Raw genomic sequence first — 14,064 nt, forward strand, 5'->3', positions numbered from 1 at the left:
CAAGAAGAGGAAATCTGTCACTGCTTCCACCTTTTCCCCTTCTATTTGCCATGTAAATGATGGGATCAGATACCATGATCTTAGCTTTTCTGATATTGAGTTTTAAGCCAGCTTTTTCATTCTCTTTCACTCTCATCAAGAGGATCTTTAGTTCCTCTTCGCTTTCTGCCATTAGACTGGTATCATTCACATATCTGAGGCTGTTGATATTTCTCCCAGCAGTCTTGATTTCAGCCTTTTGGACTCATCGAGTCCAGCATTTCGCATGAAATGGTCTGCATATAAGTTAAATCAGCAGAGTGACAATCTTCAGCCTTGACGGACTCCTTCACTAATTTTGAGCCAGTTTATTTTTCCTTGTCTGCCTCTAACTGTTGCATTTTGAACTGCAAACAGGTTTCTCAGAAGACAGGTAAGGTTGTTCTGGTATTCACATCTCCTTAAGAGTTTTCCAATTTGTTGAGATCCACACTGTTTGGTGAGGTCAATGAAGCAGATGTTTTTCTGGAATTCCCTTACTTTCTCTATGTTCCAGCAACTGTTGGCAATTTGATCTCTGGTTTATCTGACTTTTCTAAATGCAGCTTGAACATCCAGAATTTCTAGGTTCACATAATGTTGAAGCCTAGCCTGGAGGATTTTGAGCATAACCTTACTCAAGGGAGATGAGTTCAACTGTTCAGTGGCTTGAACATTCTTTAGTACTGCCCTTCTTGGGAATTGGGATGAGGATTGACCTCTTCCTGTCCTCTGGCCACTGCTGGCTTTTCCAAATTTTCTGACACATTGAGTGGAGCACTTTAATAGCATCATCTTTGAGGATTTTAAATAGCTTTGCTGGCATTCTATCACTTCCACTAGCTTTATGGGCAGCTGTGCTTCTTAAGCCCCACTTGACTTCACATGCCAGATTGTCATTGTCTGGCTCTGAGGGGGAAACTACACTATTGTGATTATCTGAGTCATTAAGATATATTTTTGTATATTTCTTCTGTGTACTTTTTCCATCTCTTCTTGGTCTATTCTGATGTATTAAATTACAAAACACCAAAGAGTGAAAGTGAATTTGGGAAAGAAGAACAAAGTTTGAGACTAGGGTTGCTGATTTCAAATTGTATTAGAAAGCTATACTAATCAAGACAGAATGATTTGCTTCTGGCACAAAAACAGACACATAGATCAACAGAGCAGAACAGAGAAGCTAGAAAGAATTCATACTCATATATTGTCGGTTAGCTTATGAAAAGGGAGCCAACTTGTCCATCCAGTGGGGAAAGGACAAGCTTTTCAAAATGGTACTGAGAAAACTGGATAGTCCTTTGAAAAAATGAAACTGTGTACCTGTCTTTTACCATACACAAAAATCAACTAAAAAGGAATTAAAAAGTTGAACATAAGACTTTAAGTGATTAAACCCTTAGAAGAATACATTGAGGTAGTCTTCTTGCCATCGGTTTTTGCAGTGACTTTTTGGATTTCACACCAAAAGCAACAACTCCAAAACAAACTAGTGGGACCACATCAAACTCCAAACACAGGAACATCAACAAAATCAAATGGCAATTTACAGATTAACAGAAGATATTTCCAAATCATGTATTTGATAAGGGCTTAATATCCTAAAATACATGAGACATACAACTCAAGGACAAAACCCCCAAATAATCCAAATTTTTAATGGAGCATAAGAAAAATGACAGTTTCACCAAATCTGAAGATTAGACTGTAGATGAGAGACACAGAAAGTTTTCCTTCTAGAACAACAAAAGCCTGTGCATTCCTGGCGTTACTTTCTTCATCTCCACTCACTTGTTGACAACTACAGTTCACAGTGTACATCCTTCAGTCAAGAGCAATCACCCGCAGCGAGCTATAATATGTACTAAGATCCCCACTGGGGCGGGGAGACTAATATTTGCATACTTGCTAATGAGGCATATCAAAAGGAAGGTAATTTCCAGAGTTTACGACTCCACTGTTTTCTATGTTTCATTTCAAAATTGAGCCACCTAGGAAGGAAAATGAGTTAAGAGACCTCAATAATATATAGATAGAAAATCAGTTTTACATGGGAGCATTAATAGATTATAATTTTGGGGTAATGTATTACTACTGTTGTAACTGTAGTCCTTTTGGTTCTCGAATGCATCAGGATAATAATTAATTATAAATATTAATACCAACCTAGGGACACATACACTAAAGTTATAGTGAATAGAGAAAGACATAGAATATACTAGGCAAGAAGTCAAAGTATGGGAAGTCAGCAATGGCAGCAAAGTAAAGTGCAGTATTGCCTTGAGAGGAAGGAAGGAGCTCAAAGTTTCTTGAAATACCAAGAATGAGCCAGATGTGAGGAATTAGCTTAATTTGTAAACAAGAAACTTTACCAGAAGAAATTTAAGTTCATAAAAACATTACGATGCTAAAACCCAAAATTTGGATAGAGAATAGGTGAGGGTCTGGTATATAGACATTCAAAATTCTCCATTGATTAGTGCATCAGGCACTCCAGGACCACCCTCACTAAAGTCTTTCTCTATTTCTCAACCTGCAGGTACCAGCATGGAGAAAGAGACAGCTCTACTCCACAGGCACTGGAACCCTATTATATGTCCTCCTGGTTTTCCTTAAGAAGCAGTCCATGCAGCAGATTTCCTCTATCCCATCCAATCCTGCTGTCTCCCAATGGTCAACAGTCATTCTGCAATTCCCATGGCTCCAGCTTCCAGCTTCCGTGGACACCAGTGGACTTACAACCCTGTCCGAGGTATGAAAGGCTGCAGCATGGCTTGTCTATGTGGTTCTCCCTCTGTTCAGACTGTGACAGATTAGTTAGTTCACTCCCCAACAGCTTCAAATGCCTCCCCCTTCCCAGGGGATGGCCATGGACGCGGGAATCTCTCCCCTGCGCTTCAGCTCCTTCTCCCCCAGGTGCAGGCTGGTCCCACTTGCTCTGCTCCTTCTTTTCCCTTCCTCCTTGTCCCTTCTTTCCTTTGTCCTACTGAGTTCCATATTGATCCGGATATTCCTTCTCAGTAGTCAGGAAGTCCTGCCAGTATTCACCTGTTCTGTGGGAACTGCTGCGTCTTTAGACATTCTTGATGCATCAGTGGAGAGAGGTGTACTCCACTTCCACCTACCCCTCCGTCATCTTGTCCACCCCGATGTGTACATGTATTAAAAACAAGTTTCCCTTTCTCTTAAGTAACACTGTCATCACCATACACGTTTAACTTTTGCTTTTTGAAGAGAACACAGGTAAGTTCCACTCTCTTCAGTTCAGTCATTCATTCAGTGGTGTGCGACTCTGTGTGACCCCATGGGCTCTGGCAACACAGGCTTCCCTGTCCATAAACAACTCCCAGAGCTTGTTCAATCTCATGATTAGATCTCATGATAGATCATGAAGTTCAAACTTAGATCCTCAGACATTATTAATTTTTTATACACAAAAATATTTAACCTTTAAAAATCTCTCCCTATTTGTCCTACCCTCCAGTCTTTGGCAATCATTTTTCTACTCTGAGTTCCATCTTTTTTTTTGAAATTCCTTTTACTTGAGATCCTATGGTATTCGTCTTTCTCTGACTTAGTTCACTTGGCATAATACCCTCCAGTTCCATCCGTGTTGCCAGGAATGAAAGGATTTCTTTCTTTTCCTAACGGCTAAATAATATTTTGCTGTACATGTCACATCACATTGTTTTAATCCATTCACCTGTTGAAAAATTATTGTTTCTATAACAAGGCTACTGTGAATAATGCTGCAGTGAGCATGGGAATAGGGATCTCTCTTTGAGACAATGATTTCATTTCCTTGACTATATATCCAGAAGTGGGATAATGGATCACATAACTGTTCTCTTTTAAATTTCTTGAGGAAACTCCACAGCATGTTTCTGTGGGAGTTGCACCAGTATACCTCCTTTCCAACAATGCATAAGCACTCCTTTTCTCCACATCCTCAATAACATTTGTCTTTTCTTACATTTTTTGGTACTACCCTTTCCAGCAGGTATGAGATGATATCTCTTGTGCTTTTGATCTGCATTTTCTTTGATTATTCATGATGCTGAGCATCTTGTCATATACCTCTTGATCATCTACATGTCTTATTTGTGGGAAAATGTCTATTCTTTAAAGGTGTAGCATACATTATGTTTACTATATTCCAATATACGAAACTCAGTTGCCGACTTATCAATCAACGATGAACTATCAGAAAGTGGAATAAAGAAAACAATCCCATTTACTATTGCATCAAAAAAAGATAAAACACTTAAAAATAAACTTAAGCAAGGTGTTGAAAAATTTTATACAGACCCTTTAAGACATTGACAAGAGAAATTTAAAAAGAGTTAAAGATATGTAAAGTTAGGTTGTCCATTCAATGTGTTTCCTGAGGTAGGATTTGTATTACTATAAACTTGCCTCTTAGAACTGCTTTTGTTGCATCCTCTAGGTTTTAGATCATCATGTTTTCATTGTTTTTTGTTTCTAGGAGTGTTTTGATTTCCCTTATTTCTTTAGTAACCTTTTCATTGTTTAGAAATGTGTTGTTTAGTCACCATGTGTTTGTGTTCGTTAAAGTTATTTTTTCCTATTATCGATATCTAGTCTCATAGTGTTGTGGTCAGAGAAAATGCTTGAAATAATGTCAATTTCCTTAATTTTATTGAGCTTTGATTGTGACTCAAGATGAGGATAATACTCCATGTGCATTTGAGAGAAACTGTATTCTTCTGCATTTGAATGGAATGTGCAGAAGATATCAGTTAGGTCTGTTTGCTCTAATATTTCCTTTTACGCTTATGTTTCTATATTAACTTTCTGTTCTGTTGATCTGTCCATTGGTATAGGTGCGATGTTAACATGCCCTACTATTATTGTGTTATGATCAATTTCCCCTTTTGTGTCAGTTGGTGTTTACCTTATGTATTGAGGTGCTCTTATGTTGGGTACATAAATAGTTAAAATTGTTATGTCTTTTTCTTGGACTGATCCCTTGATCATTTGGTAGTGTCCTTCTTTATCTCTTATAATAGTTTTGATTTTAACGTTTATTGTTTCTGATACTAGAATTGCCAATCTTGCTTTCTTTTGATTTCCATTTGCATGGAATATCTTTTTCCATCCTCTCACTTTCAGTCTGTATGTGTCTCTAGGACTGAAGTGGATCTCTTGTAGACAGCATATATATGGGTCTTGTTTTCATATCCATTCAGCCAGTCTATGTGTTTTGGTAAGAATGGCAGAAGATAATAGCAAATAAAGCAACTGATAAAAGATTGCTTTCCAAAATACAAGCAACTCAAACAACTCAGTCATCAAAAGCAAAGGCAAGAACTGAAAAATAAACTAGTGAGACCATATCAAACTCAAAACCTTTTGCATAGTAAAAGAAGCCATCCATAAAATGAAATGGAAACCTATGGAATGAAAAAGAAAAATTTTGCAAATCACATATTTGGTAAGGGCTTCGTATCCAAGTATATATAAGAGACCCATGCAACTCAGTAGAAAAAGAAATCAAAACAACCCAAATTATTAAATGAGCAGAGGAAGAGTAAATGATTTGAAAAATCTGAAGAGTAGACTGTAGATGACAGACACTGTAAGGTTTTCCTTCCAGAACAGAAGCCTGTGTCTTCCTGGCATTGCTTTCTTTATCTCCAACACCTGTTTGGTGACTGCAGTTCCCAGTATACATCCTTCACTCAATAGCAATCACCCTACAGTGAGCTATATGTGCTAAGAATACCCTATAACTACAAAAACTAATAATTACATACTTGATCTTGAAGCATATAAAATCCAAGGTGATTTCCAGAATTTTCCACTCCATTGTTTTCTACATTCTATTTCAAAATTGAAACACCTACTAAGGAAAAATGAGTAGGGGACCTCAATAATACATGGATATAAAGTCATTTAAAACTGGGAGCATTACTGGATTATAATTTGGGGGAATGTATTATTACTAATACTACTATAATTTTCTTCCCTTTAATTCTTTGCTATACTAGGTTCATATTCATTTAAAATAGTAATAACAACATAGAGGCATATAGTACTCAAGTTGCAGTAGATTGAGAAAGACAAAGCTTATGAGGCAGGAAGTGAAATAACAGAAAATTAGCAATGGTATCAAAGCAAGGGGAAGTATTGCCTAGAAAGAAAGCAGATTTCTCTAATTGTCTGGAGACAACACGAACAGGCCAGATGGGATCCAACCAGCTTAAGCTGTATACCAGAAACTGCACCAGAAGGAAAATTAAGTTCATAAAATATGCTGATGCTAAACATCAAAATCCAGACAGTAAGAGAATAGGGTAGGGTTTATGTAGATGCTGAAAACTACTCAGAGAGGTAGACATGGAAGCAAATACACTAATGAGCATCAGAGAAATCAAAGCACAAAAGTGTCGGAAAATCATAAAGAGACTTGGTAGTCTGATCAAAAGAATAAGAGAATCAAGTTATAAAACCAAAATATAAAGACTATTGCACATGTTAGAACCAGAGAATGCTCAACAGAGAAAATTTCGGCCTTAGTGACCAGTGAACAGAAGCCTCCAGCATCAGGAACAAACACTCTGGCCAGGACTCATGACTGTGCACCTCTGGGAACAGCCTCAGTTTCAGTTTGGGCACTATACCACCTAAAGTCGAATGCAGACAAGGATTATAGCTTGCTATGGCACTGAATCACAAACAGTAGTGTTTGTTAGTTTATTTTTCTCATGCTACTATAAAATTAATGAATTACTAACCAATGATAATTTATATCATCAGTTTCCAGTCAGATCCTCTTTAGTCATAAATTGGATATCTGAACCTGTTATATGATTCTCAATAACAGTTTTAATAATTAAATTTATTGATGTTTAATTGAAGGGTAATTGCTTTACAATACTGTACTGCTTTCAGCCACACATCAGCATGTATCAGTCATAGGTATACCTACATCCCCTGGATCTTGAATCTCCTTGCCACCTTCCTTTCAGTCTCATCCCTCAAAGTTGTTACAGAAAAATATGGAAGGCTTCACAAATTTGTGTGTCATCCTTGGGCAGGGGCCATGCTAATTTTCTCAGTATTATTCCAACTTTTTTGCTACCAAAGCAAACACAGGAATAACATTTTAACAGGAAAAAAAATCATATAGTTAGTCATCTACCAATAAATGATTAATTACATTAGGAATTAGGGTATTCTGCACTATTTGCTGCCTCTAATAAAATTGAATTGTATAAGGTCCAAAGTTACAAGAAGGAATTAAGCATATATTTATGCATAACGCATGTATATGTGCACAGAAATAGATGCACACAAATATGTCCATGTTATATAAGATATTATTCTCCTTGCCTGCCTCAATAAGCTCTTTAGTTGATGAGCGAGATAGTCCCAAATTTCTCAAACTTATATGTCTTCCTTTTAAGAACCACTCCTTTTATTTTCATCACCTAGTTTTAAATAACCATTTTATTCTCAGATACCATGCCCCTTTATACTAACTAAGAGCAGAGAAAACCTGAAAGTGAAAGCGAAGTCACTCAGTCGTGTCAGACTCTGTGACCCCGTGGACTGTAGCCTACCAAGCTCCTCTGTCCATGGGATTCTCCAGGCAAGAATAACGGAGTGGGTTGCCATTTCCTTCTCCAGGGGATCTTCCCAACCCAGGGATCAAACCCATGTTTCCCACATTGGAGGCAGACACTTTAACCTCTGAGCCACCAGGGAATGCTAATATCTTATCCTTAATTAAACTACCACTATTTGGTGAATTGGAAAAAGAATCATGTTCAGATCTCATTCAGAAGGATAAAATCTCTATTTTATCAGTTCTCTTGTTCAAACTCAATTCTTGCTCACTTCAGACTTAAATTCTGCTTACTTACAAAGGACAGACAGGAAAAGTAATATTAAAATCATGCTTGCAAGAGTCTATGATTTTATGGTTCTGTTGGGCAAAGGTAGGGTCAGGAATAATTTCTGAAATATTACAATGTATCACGGAAGCATGAAGGTCTAGTTCTACTATCGAAGAGGAGATGTTTGGAGATGGTTCAGATACTAAGTCCCATGGGTTGTCAGGATGTACTCCACCAGACAGATAAACTGTGTCCCTAAAAAGTCAAAGTCAGGAAAGGGCAGGCCTTGTTCATAGAGCTGATGACATTGTCTTGGGTGATGACCAGGTGATATTCTTGTGTTACCATTTGGAGATTTATTTGCTGTTTACTTGAAGAAATAAATGTAACAAGAAGATTAAAGATGCACAAAAGTAGAAGAACTGTCAAGGTGCCTAGAAGAAAGGCTAGCCAGCAGAACCAGGCCCCCACACTGATAATTGTCAAAGACTGTAACAGTGAATGTTTTATAGACAGAGCAGAACAAGTGGATAAAACCAACGTTCTAGGGTCACTTTGTTTTGCAGTCAAAGACAAAATAGTTTTCTCCTAAGCACAGTCATCAAGCTCCAGATGTGATCCTGGTTGCACACATGCAGACTGAGAGCCACAGGCATGTGTGATGTGACATCAGGAAGTGAACAGATGAGTGTATTGGTGCCCAGTCACCTGCATCTGCTAATAATGGGACCTGGGGAAAATTACTTGCCCTCTCCAAGTCATTGCATCTTTATTAACAGAACTTGATGATCATAGTGAAGATTAAGGCTATCTCACAGGGTTCTTGTGAAACACAAATTTTAAGATGTTTTAAAGCTTTTGGGAAAGTATCAAAAACATGTATGGGGTTACTAAGGTGAGTGAGCAGATCCAAGGTACAATAACCTTTGCTCTTAGTATTCTCTTTTGTACTCAATAGTAGTAATCAGTCAGTAATGTATTTCCTCTTACCCCAGTGTGATGGTAAACCACACAGATCAACTGGACTTTTCTTGTCATTTCAGTGTCTAAAATGCAAGCATTAGTCAATGTAGAGTGAAAAAATTACAAACTCCTAGAGGGCCTTGTTGCCAAAGTCTGCAGACTCCAAACATTAAACTGTCTTTGAAAAATGGCCTAAAAATTCTTGCTCAGAATTAAGTTACAAATGTTTGCAGAGCACAGAAATTCTTCTGGGAGCAATATAAAATTACAGGGAGTAACATGCTTCTCCAACTATCTATCTGTGCAAATATCATCATCCTTTTAAATTGACACAGAAAACACTCCTTCCCCAACCCAGCTACTACAGTACCAACTCCTGCTCAGAGCAACAAGAAGGAGAAGGCTTCCCTCCACGGGACAGATTTGATAACCTCAGGTGACTAGATCATCTCAGAATGGCTCATGTTTTTAATTAAACAGGGTTCTGCCTGCTCCTGCTGCTGGTCATGTCAAATCTGCTCCTGTGCCAAGGCAACTCATGCCTGTCCTCCTGTCCTAACGTGACGGACATCCCCCTGGAATCCCTTACAGTACTGGCACTCAATGCCTCCAGGCTGTCCCACAACATCTTTAAGCATTCCAGAATAATGTTCAATGAGTTTGTAAGTACTGTGGTGGTGGTTTAGTTGCTTAGTCATTTCCGACTCTTGTGACCCCATGGACTATAGCCTGCCAGGCTCCCAGATAGAACCCTCACATAAGTGACTTGGCTATACTGTCCTTTCAATAAGAAGGCTGCATTAGCCAAACTTCAAATAACACAGTCTCTAGGTCAAAGAAGCCATCAGCTCATAAGATGTGGAATACGAAGAAAGGATCAGTTTTGTGAAATCTCAAGGATTCCTAAGAAGTGCAATAGCTTTTTCAATTTCCTTTCATTCATTTTCTTAAGTAAATTTCTGAAACAAATGATTTTGTATTTGTCAGCCATGAATGCCATAAAATAATACAATAGACTCAGTGGAATAAACAAAAGAAATTTATTTCCTCACAGTTCTGGGGGCTAGAAGTTCCAGATCAGGGTACCAGCAAGATGAGGTTCTGGTAAGAATTCTTTCCTCCCAGGCTGGATTCTCCATGCATCCTCACACAGGGTGGGGGGTGGGGAAGAGAGATAGAGGAAAAGACACAGAGACACAGAGACACAGAGGTAATTCTCTGGTGTTTCGCTTCATGAAGACACTAAATGTATTGCTTCAGTGTTCCACCCTAAGAGCTCATTTAACCTTAATGGGCTTCGCTCATGCTCAAATGGTAAAGAATCTGCCTGCAATGTGAGAGACCTGGGTTCTATCCCTGGGTCTGGAAGATTCCCTGGAGAAGGGAATGGAAAGCCATTCCAGTATTCTTGCCTGAGAAATCCCATGGACAGAGGAGTCTGGTGGGCTAGGGTCCATTTCAAAACACAGTACTTGGGCAGTTAGGGCTCTAACACGTGAAGTTGAAGAACACACATTCAGTCCACAATACTACCTGACATAAAGCACTTTTAGGTGGGACTGGGGAAAAGGAAGCATGTTGATTTTCTGGTCCTTCAGTGTCTCTCTGGGCTTTCTTCTCCAGGCTCAGAGTAAATACCCAATAAATGAGAACTGCTCTGCAGTGAACTTGGTGGATGGAACATGTTAAACAAAGCTGAATCTTGGTCACAAAAACAAATATTGGTAGTTTTTTTAATGCTACAAATCATTGTTTTAAGATTTGCAGTGAATAGCTTTAGAGCTACAATAGGAGGGGAGTTTACAACTGGAAACAATTATTCTGTTTCTAATGAAAGTATTTGAAAGTTGTATGTTCATTCTTTTATGTCAATCAAGGAGCACAAAGTAGAGCAGACAGCTAATAAAAAGTGGTGCTAAAGGTTTCTATTAAAGAATACTGGAGTAGGCTGCTCGACCCTCTTGCAAGGGATGCTCCTCACCTAGGGATCAAACCTGAGTCTTCTTATATCTCCTGCATTCACAGGAATGTTCTTTACCACTACTGTCACCTGGGAAGCACCAAGTATTGGTTCAAAAGTATTATATTTGGTTCAAATACTAAAAAGTAAAAACAAAACAAAACAAAAACAGATTAAAAAAAAGAATGGAAAAGGTTGAACTTAGAAAAGTTAGATGTAAAATCATTTCTATAGACACAATGTATAGAAAAAGTAGGAAAGGGATGACTTTCAAATTTTGTGATGCCTGCTCGTTAAAATTACACGACTGTCAAACATATTGATGTTCTGGTAATGAGTTCACCTACTGAATGCCTAACAACCCTAACTAATTGCCTGATCACTTTCAGGATGTAAAATATGCCGAGGGCCAAAGGTACTATATCAATGCCACCAACAGCTGCCACAGCAATTCCCTCCACACTCCTGAAGAAAGAGAAAAAGTCCTAGAGGCAAATGTGAGTCTTTCACCTGGGTTTTTCACCGTTTCAGATGAGACAGTATGTAGCTTACCAGGCTTCATAATATTAGAGGTTATGGTAACTGTACATGCAGAAAATGGTGGAGGAACCATAAGCAACTGAAGAGAAATTATATTATGCACTTGATGAAGCATGAGTGAAATCAAGGGATGACTAAAGATCTGTAGTAGCAACATAAATAACAGATCTATAAATTGTCCATGCAGACAACTTTAGTTCAACCAATGTGTTAGACAGGATTGCAGCCATTATACTGTATGAAAACAGGAAATGAATGGGAACTTCCATGTGTAAAATGTAAGATTGCAGAATTCATGAATATGTAAGAAACACATCCCAGTTTTGAGTACTCCCTGTTATTAGTGACTGCTAAGTGGGAGTCCTATACCGCACCACCCAAGCCACCACATCTGCCTTTCAAGGCTCTCCTGATTCTGCTTCTACTTCTCTGACACCTCCTTCATTCATCATTCTCAGTGACTCTTCTGTCACCTTTTAATTTATAAGTCTCCTCCACAATGGCCTATAAAACATTGCTTTGCTTCTCATGTCCGCAACAATGGCTCTCTTCTGAGGACAACACAGTTTACATATCAAGCCTCAATCATTTATGGCAACTCCAAATTTTCACCATTATAATCTCTTCTTTCTGATTTCATGCATTATCCTTCCTCCTAACATTATATAAAATCTTTTAACACGCATCCCCCATTAAAATACTATCTTCTCTCTCTACAACCTTCTTAATGATCCCAGAATTCTTTTCCTCTGTTAAGCTCATTAGTAATGAGGATGATCAAGTAAAGAAAAAGGGTCAAAGAGGAAGAAGAGGAGGGATTGTTCAATAAGCTTAAATTTAATGTTTATTGAGAGTTACTATATGGCCATACATTTACTAAGCACTTTATGTGCATTACCAATTTAATCCTATTCAGTTCTCTGTTCTTTACCAGTAAAACAGTTTATGGCTGTAAAGAAATCAAGCATATTAACTAGAGATCTTCAGCCCCCGGGATTTTCAGGCTCAATTCTTCTAGTAGTAGTGAACTGGCCAGGGGGAGGGGCGGGAACCCTCCATTGTGAATCCCACTGCTGCTGTAACTAACTACAATGCTGTGCCATTTTCTGCCTGGAGACATGTCAACAAGACAGACTGCTCTGATGTCAGCAGGGGGCTGGTGTTGGGATCAACTGTGGAGAGAAAGCCAGTTTAGGAAAATCATGTCTTTTCATTGTCTTTTTGCTGTAATATCATAAAACAATTACCAATCAAACATCAATATGAATGACTCACTTGATTCATTAATATGAATGAATCACTGGGTGACAATGATGTGGGCACAGGTGAAATCCCTCTTTCCTGGGTTAGGCACTACAGACACATAATGACTTGCCATAAATACTTAGATTGTCTCACGCAAACATACAAACATAAAAGAACTCTCTGAGTGGTGGTAGAATTTCAGAAGAAAAAAGAAAATTGTTCATGTTATAAATTAGAATGCATCAGAAGAATTAGTTCCTAAAATAACCTAGATTTTTAATAATTCAGCAAAGTGTGAACTAATAGCTTACATTTTATAATTTTGGAACTTTTACTATCTTCAAAAATCTCTGCATACACACAGGAATAACCAAATTATTTAGGTCAGCTGCTCTGAGCAAAGATGACATGTTACTAAAACCACTGAATTATGATTATTTTAATGAGACTGTGTCTTCTGGTTGCTTAGATTGAAGACCTTAGTAAGTGGATACTCATGTTACTGTACTCCTGGAATAGACCTCTGTATCATCTAGTCACGGACCTGCGGAGTATGAAAGAAGTCTCAGATACTATCGTATCAAGTGCCAGAGAGAGTGTGAAAAATCTACTAGAACTTCAAGCACTCATAGAGAGGCAATTCTGCCAGGTGAGCATCCTGCAGAGGGCTTTCTTGCTTTGCTCATCAATGAAAGAGGTGACCTCTGTAATGTGTAAGGTGTTTGGAATTATCTCATTTTGTAAGAAAAAGATTCATGACTTCTGTATGCTAGACTGCTACTACATAAAGCAGGAGCCTAGGCATTCATAGTGATAGACTCTACGGTAAAGGAATCAGAACTTCACTGCAATTTTTGACATGGGCAGCCTTCCCTGCATTGCACACAATTCCACCAAAAGCTTGGCTCTTCCTGAGCACAGTTGGTTGAAATATTTTCAAGAGTAAGAGAGCTAGAGAACAGAATTTCCAAGATCAGCATTTTCTTCAAAGTAACCCAGGACGTATGCTATTGAACTTCCAACTCTCTTCTTTCTCTGTTTTCCTCAAATCAAAGGATGAGAGTGGGAAGGAAGAAAAGAGAAAGTTAAAACTAATCTTGAGCTATGTTTCTACATTTTAGACTCCTAATAGTTTTTTCATAGGCTGGATTCAAAATCCACATATAGAGAATTTTATATACATATGTCTTCCCTAAATCTTAATTTGATAATTAGAAGCAAAGAAAAAAAAAAAAGCAAATCCTAATAAAACACATAAGAAGTCTTTATCCTTTGGGTATTCAGATTGTTGTTCCAGTAAGGCGGAAGATGTTGAAGGCTCGCATTTACTGGTGTGCACTCCCATCCCTGGAGTCCAGCGATGAAGATTTGCGTCTTTCTGCATTTTATAAGCTGTTCAAGTGCCTGTATAGGGATTCACGTAAAGTTGACACATACATGAAGATGCTGGGATGCCAAATCACCAATTCGTGCTAA

General features: G+C 38.2%; 2 pseudogenes; one reads left to right on the forward strand and one right to left on the reverse strand.

Moving 5' to 3' along the window:
• Positions 1-2,612: 2,612 nt before the first annotated feature.
• LOC128056129 (placental prolactin-related protein 3-like) lies at positions 2,613-14,064 on the forward strand (annotated as a pseudogene).
• LOC128057019 (uncharacterized) lies at positions 7,035-7,131 on the reverse strand (annotated as a pseudogene).

Source organism: Budorcas taxicolor, chromosome 11 (genome assembly GCF_023091745.1).
Source record: "Budorcas taxicolor isolate Tak-1 chromosome 11, Takin1.1, whole genome shotgun sequence".
In the NCBI taxonomy this organism is placed as follows: Eukaryota; Metazoa; Chordata; class Mammalia; order Artiodactyla; family Bovidae; genus Budorcas; species Budorcas taxicolor.